The 7,540-nt window shown below is 41.2% G+C and overlaps 1 pseudogene; it reads left to right on the top strand.

Moving 5' to 3' along the window:
- Positions 1–274: 274 nt before the first annotated feature.
- On the top strand, positions 275–3,995 carry LOC138421100 (large ribosomal subunit protein uL4 pseudogene; annotated as a pseudogene).
- Positions 3,996–7,540: the final 3,545 nt, after the last annotated feature.

Below are 7,540 nucleotides of genomic sequence, written 5' to 3'. Positions count from 1 at the left end.
TGACTAGATGGACCTTAGTCGGCAAAGTAATGTCTCTGCTTTTGAATATGCTATCTAGGTTGGTCATAACTTTTCTTCCAAGGAGTAAGCATCTTTTAATTTCATGGCTGCAATCACCATCTGCAGTGATTTTGGAGCCCCCCAAAATAAAGTCTGATTCCACTGTTTCCCCATCTATTTCCCATGAACTGATGGGACCAGATATCATGATCTTCGTTTTCTGAATGTTGAGCTTTAGGCCAACTTTTTCACTCTCCACTTTCACTTTCATCAAGAGGCTTTTTAGCTCCTCTTCACTTTCTGCCATAAGGGTGGTGTCATCTGCATATCTGAGGTTATTGATATTTCTCCCAGCAATCTTGATTCCAGCTTGTGTTTCTTCCAGTCCAGCGTTTCTCGTGATGTACTCTGCATATAAGTTAAATAAGCAGGGTGACAATATACAGCCTTGACGTACTCCTTTTCCTATTTGGAGCCAGTCTGTTGTTCCATGTCCAGTTCTAACTGTTGCTTCCTGACCTGCATATAGGTTTCTCAAGAGGCAGGTCAGGTGCTCTGGTATTCCCATCTCTTTCAGAATTTTCCACAGTTGATTGTGATCCACACAGTCATAGGCTTTGGCATAGTCAATAAAGCAGAAATAGATGTTTTTCTGGAACTCTCTTGCTTTTTCCATGATCCAGCAGATGTTGGCAGTTTGATCTCTGGTTCCTCTGCCTTTTCTAAAACCAGCTTGAACATTTGGAAGTTCACAGTTTACGTATTACTGAAGCCTGGCTTGGAGAATTTTGATCATTACTAGCGTGTGAGATGGGTGCAATTGTGCGGTAGTTTGAGCATTCTTTGGCATTGCCTTTCGTTCGGATTGGAATGAAAACTGACCTTTTCCAGTCCTGTGGCCACTGCCAAGTTTTCCAAATTTGCTACATGTTAAACACTTACAACAATACTTCATACATAAAAAGCCCTCAAATGTAAGTAGTATTACTACCCTCTCCGTAAGGGTGGTTAGGATGAAATGGACTAGTGTGTATAAGCAGTTTTTAACACAGTTTCAAACATGATAGCTACAAGAGAGGAGGAGGTTGAGAAGGAAGAAATGATTGGTATGGTAACGGTAGTATGGAAAGTATAAACCAGGTAGGGAAAAAAATGACTGCTCATCATTCTGTTTCCCTTGCACCCCTGGCCCAACATTATAGGAAGGGCACTACAAAAAAATAAAAGCTGAAACTATCAGTCCTGCTGTAACTTGGATTAAACTCTGTGTGGTTTTGAATTGTGTGAAGGGGAAAAATCACTTTGGCATTAATCCATTGTCCACCCAAAAAAGTATGAAAGAGGAATTGGTGAGGAAACTGTTAAATGTGCAAAAGATTAGACATGTATACTATTGGATGCAGTGGATATTGGATAGAAGGCAAAGGTTTAGCAGTCTTTCCCTGCCCTCTCAAATTCCCCAACAAGGCAGGAAGGGAGTGTAAAGGGATAATCTGTGATAAGAGAACAGGAACTGGGTGAGGGGAAGTGCTTCAGCTGGTAATTTTCTATTACAGAGGACAAAGGAAGGCCATAGAAAAGATATCATAAAGGAATTTCTCTGGTTGACACTGAATCACAGTCACCTCATGTATGTGGTATAAAAATATGCAAAGATTATTTCTGTGAAAGAAATGAAGACAATGAGTAGTTTTTAAAAAAAAAGCTTCCTTGCTAGGATAAATAGAATTATGTTGATTTAAACAGTATAATTTACACTGACAATAACCGATGTCTTTAAGAAAGTCTCAAGGTATAGGAGCAGTGAAATATTAACTTGCAAGTGCATTCCTCAGAAGAGCAGCTAACCTAGTTGTGTTCTGTATAAGCTGTAGTTCATTGTTGTTCAGTCACTAAGTCCTGTCCGACTCCTTGTGACCTCATGGACTGCAGCTTGCCAGGCTTCTCTGTCCATCACTATCTCAAATTCATGTCCAGTGAGTCGGTGATGCTATCTAACCATCTCATCCTCTGCCACTGCCTCCTCTTGCCCTCAATCTTTCCCAGCATCAGGGTCTTTTCTAATGAGTTGGCCCTTCACATCAGGTGGCCAAAGTATCGGAGCTTCAACTTCAGCGACTATCCTTGCAATGAAAATTCAGGGTTGATTTCCTTTAGGATTAACTGGTGTCCTTGCTGTCCAAGGGACTCTCAAGTGTCTTCGCCAGCGCCACAATTAGAAAACATCAGTTTTTCAGTGCTCAGCCTTGATCCAACTCTCACATCAGTACATGACTACTGGAGAAACCAAAGCTTTGACTATATGGACCTTTGTTGGCAAAGTGATGTCTCTGCTTTTTAATACAGTGTCTAGGTTTGGCATAGCTTTTCTTCCAAGGAGGAAATGTCTTTTCATTTCATGGCAGTCATCACCATCCACAGTAATTTTGGAGCTCAAGAAAATAAAATTTGCCACTGTTGTACTTATTACAATGAATGAATATGTACTGAAGCAAAAAGACTTGGCCTTTCTGTTCCATTCCCTAGCTTGGCTGGTACTGGATGGCAACTAATGTTTTTTATTTCTATAATCTGTAAAGAGAGCTTAACTGACTTTTCCTGTGGGAGCCGCCGGGGTGAGAGGAGCGTGGCCTTCTCCTCTCCCCGCCATGGCGTGTGCTCGTCCACTGATATCAGTGTACTCTGAAAAGGGGGAGTCATCTGGCAAAAATGTCACTTTGCCTGCTGTGTTCAAGGCTCCCATTCGACCCGATATTGTTAACTTCGTTCACACCAACTTGCGCAAAAACAACAGACAGCCCTATGCTGTCAGTGAATTAGCAGGTCATCAAACCAGTGCTGAGTCTTGGGGTACCGGCAGAGCTGTGGCTCGAATTCCCAGGGTTCGAGGTGGCGGGACTCACCGTTCTGGTCAGGGTGCTTTTGGAAATATGTGTCGTGGGGGCCGCATGTTTACACCAACCAAGACCTGGCGACGTTGGCACCGCAGAGTGAATACAACGCAGAAGCGATACGCCATCTGCTCTGCACTGGCTGCCTCAGCCTTACCGGCGCTGGTCATGTCTAAAGGTCATCGTATAGAGGAAGTTCCTGAACTTCCTTTGGTGGTGGAAGATAAAGTTGAAGGCTACAAGAAGACCAAGGAGGCTGTTTTGCTTCTGAAGAAACTTAAGGCCTGGAATGATATCAAAAAGGTCTACGCCTCTCAGCGAATGAGAGCCGGCAAAGGCAAAATGAGAAACCGGCGCCGCATCCAGCGCAGGGGACCCTGCATCATCTATAATGAGGACAATGGGATCATCAAGGCCTTCAGAAACATCCCTGGAATTACTCTGCTTAATGTAAGCAAGCTGAACATTTTGAAACTTGCTCCTGGTGGTCACGTGGGACGTTTCTGCATTTGGACTGAAAGTGCTTTCCGAAAGTTAGATGAGCTATATGGCACTTGGCGTAAAGCAGCCTCCCTCAAGAGTAACTACAACCTCCCCATGCACAAGATGCTCAATACAGACCTTAGCAGAATCTTGAAAAGCCCAGAAATCCAAAGAGCACTCCGAGCACCACGCAAGAAGATTCATCGCAGAGTCCTGAAGAAGAATCCACTGAAAAACCTGAGAATCATGTTGAAGCTTAACCCGTACGCAAAGACCATGCGCCGGAACACCATTCTTCGGCAGGCCAGGAATCACAAAATCCGCATGGATAAGGCAGCAGCAGCACTAGAAGCCAAATCAGATCAGAAGGGGGTTCAGGGCAAGAAGCCTGTGGTGGGAAACAAAGAAAAGAAGGCTATTGGTGATAAGAAGCTGAAGAAGCCTGTGGTGGGAAAAAAGGCTGCAGGGACCAAGAAACCAGCAGCTGAAAAGAAGCCCACAGAAAAGAAACCCACCTCAGAGGAAAAGAAGGCTGCTGCATAAACTTAAATTTGTTTTTTCCATAAATGCCAAATCATTTTGGACAGCTAATTTTGAATAAAGACCTGAACAAAGAGGCAATGAGGAACATGAAAAAAAAAAAAAAAAAAGAGAGCTTAACTGTACTCCTCTGATAGGCAAAGAGAACAGGTAGTCAGAAACAAGAATAAACATCTACAGTGATTCATTAGGAAAAAAAAAACTTGCTAATGCTTTTCCATCCCTACCTGTCTTCCAAATTGTTGGCTCACTGTCACCTGGTATCTTAACATGGATTTTCCAGTCTAAGTTCGGTAAAAGCTGATGAATCCTTGGACGGGACACCATGGTGCTTTCTACTACTCAATTCATTTTTTCATTTCAGTTCAGTCACTCAATTATGTCCGACTCTTTGCCACCCCATGGACTGCAGCGCACCAGGCTTCCCTGTCCATCACCAATTCCCGGAGCTTACTCAAACTCATGTCCATCGAGTCAGTGATGCCATCCACCCATCTCATCCTCTATCGTCCTCTTCACCTCCTGCCTTCAGTCTTTCCCAGCACCAGGGTCTTTTCAAATGAGTCAGTTCTTTGTGTAAGGTGGCCAAACTATTGGAGTTTCAGCTTCAGCATCAGTCCTTCCAGTGAATATTCAGAACTGATTTCCTTTAGGATAGACTGGTTGGATCTCCTTGCAGTCCAAGGGTCTCTCAAGAGTCTTTTCCAACACCACAGTTCAAAAGTACCAGTTCTTCAGCATTCAGTGTTCTTTATGGTCCAACTCTCACATCCACACTTGACCACTGGAGGAACCAGAGCTTTGACTTGATGGACTCTTGTTGGCAAAGGAATTTTTAGTAAAGTTCATTTTTAGCACTGTGTTAGTAGAGCACTTGAAACCATCTGTATCATTAGATGTAGCAATTTATATTGCGGTCTATTTAGTGATTAATAAAGAACAGTAATGTTAAGTGTAGAGACTTTGGAACAAGACAAATTTGAATTGGAATCCTGATTCTGTCACTCGGTGGTGGTGGTGGTGGTTTAGTCGCTAAGTTGTGTCCAACCTTGCTACCCCATGGACTGTAGCACACCAGGCTCCTCTGTCCTTGGAATTCTCCAGGCAACAATACTGGAGTGGGTTGCCATTTCCTTCTCCAGGGGATCTTCCCAATCCAGGAATCAAACCCGGGTCTCCTACATTGCAGGCAGATTCTTTACCGACTGAGCTATGAGGGAAGCCCCCAATTCTGTCACTTACTTGCTCTATAATTCTGATTAAGTTGCTTTGCCAAGACTCAGTTTTCTCACTTCTAAAATGGGAATAAAAATACCCATGTAATAGGTTGTTTTCCTGTACACAGTCGGTTGCACAGCAGGGTCAGTAAATGAGTATATTCCTATTATTTATTGTTCCTCTGAACGTACTGCTTTATTTTTTACTTAAATAGTAATACAGTAACTTCTCAGAGTGAGCAACAAACAAAGAATACTTTCATCTCAGCTGAAAGTTACATTAGCACTGAATTTTTTTCTGACATGTTAATTACTGTGTCATATATCCCCCTCAAAAATCAACTTGATTAGGACTTTCTCCACCTCAGTTTCATCATCTTTAAAAGAACATTTTAGCCTATCCCAGGTTCGTTCAGGAACCATCACTATAATCAAATAACAGTCTAGGCTCATCTCTCTTATTAACTGGTTACCCTGAGACCTTCCCAAAAGTTATTTACTTATTTGAAATCTAGTCCAGTGTTCTTCAAATTACCTGTGAGAATTGATTTCCAAGCCATCACCAACAATAAGAAAAATTCATTACTTGTAAAATATGAGAAAAATTATAATAAATATGAATTATATTAATTAAAACATAAGAAAAATTAATTACTAAAAAAGTGAAATTTAAGAATAGCCAAAGGCATGTAAATACAGTCCATTTTTTTATATTTAATTAGCATAAAAATTACTGTATAAAATTTGCATGAAAGGTTCTAAACACATATTCCCAGTTCTGTCCTCATTGTGGACAGGCAGCAAATGCCTTCAAAAACAGGCACTGGTTGGTGGACAACAATCTGAATAGCACTAATTTGGATCTATAGATTTGTGCCATTAGCTTAAATCAGAATAAACTATCTTGACATAGTAAAACTAAAATGGTAGCTTATGACAAGTAGAGAGATACTTCTCCTGCAACATTCACTAAAAAACATAATCCTTGGAAAGATCAAGTATGTATAAACCTTATAATTAGCTATTTCTATCTAAAAACTTAGTTTTTTAATTATTTTGGTTTAGAGAGTTCCACTTCCAGTATGGAGGAATAGTAAGCTCCTAACAGACTGACCTTAAATTAAATTAAATTAAAAGACACTTACTAATTGGAAGGAAAGTTATGACCAACCTAGATAGCATATTAAAAAGCAAAGACATTACTTTGTCAACAAAGGTCTGTCTAGTCAAGGCTTTGGTTTTTCCTGTGGTCACATGTGGATGTTAGAGTTGGACTATAAGGAAAGCTAAGCACAGAAGAACTGATGCTTTTGAACTGTGGTGTTGGAAAAGACTCTTGAGAGTCCTGTGGACTGCAAGGAGATCCAACCAATCCATCCTAAAGGAGATCAGTCCTGGGTGTTCATTGGAAGGACTGATGTTGAAGCTGAAATTCCTATACTTTGGCCACCTGATGCGAAGGGCTGACTCATTTTAAAAGACCCTGATGCTGGGAAAGATTGAGGGCAGGAGAAGGGGACAACAGAGGATGAGATGGTTGGATGGCATCACTGACTCAATGAACATGGGTTTGGGTGGACTCTGGGAGTTGGTGATGGACAGGGAGGCCTGGCGTGCTGTGATTCATGGGGTCGCAAAGAGTTAGACACGACTGAGTGACTGAACTGAACAGACTGACCTTTCCACAGATAAAAACTATAAACTCTAGACAAAATACAAAAAGAATTAAACAAGCAAAAACTACCCAAGGGGTCAAGAGAGTGAACAGAAACAGGCAAAGTCAAAATATGGAGTAAATTACTTACAGAGGGAATTTCCAATTTTTGATAGCTTTAACCTATGGATAGACCAGAATTGTGCTACAATACAGGGTGGAAAAAACTATCATAAATAGCCCACTATCTTTCTGGCCTGAGAAGCCCAGGGTAGCTAGAGAATGAGACAGGAATTCCAAAACAGAGAACCAGAGAGGGCAACTCTATACAAATGCAGACATGCAGTTTCACTCCTGGGTGTATAGCCAAAAGAAACAAAATCCATAATTCAAAAAGATATATGCACCTCAGTGTTCATAGTAGCATTACTTATAATTACCAAGATATAGAAGCAACCTAAGAGTCCATAATCAGATATGAATAAAGAATATGGGATATGGAATACTACTCACCTATGAAAAAGATGAGGTGTTTTTTTTTTTTGCAATTTGCAGCAATATGAGTAGACTTGGAGAGCCTTATGCTAAGTGAAATAAGACAGAGAAAGATAAATACTATATATCACTTTTATGTGGAATATAACTAGTGAATAAAACAATAAAAGCAGACTAACAGACTCAGAACAAACGGGGCTGGTTATCCATGAGGAGAGGGAATGGGGTAGGGTCAATATAGTGGTAGGGGAAGAGGGGGA

The sequence above is a fragment of the Ovis canadensis genome, chromosome 15 (genome assembly GCF_042477335.2).
Source record: "Ovis canadensis isolate MfBH-ARS-UI-01 breed Bighorn chromosome 15, ARS-UI_OviCan_v2, whole genome shotgun sequence".
In the NCBI taxonomy this organism is placed as follows: Eukaryota; Metazoa; Chordata; class Mammalia; order Artiodactyla; family Bovidae; genus Ovis; species Ovis canadensis.
Note: the sequence above shows the minus strand (reverse complement) of the source record. Positions and strands in the feature narration are given on the sequence as shown.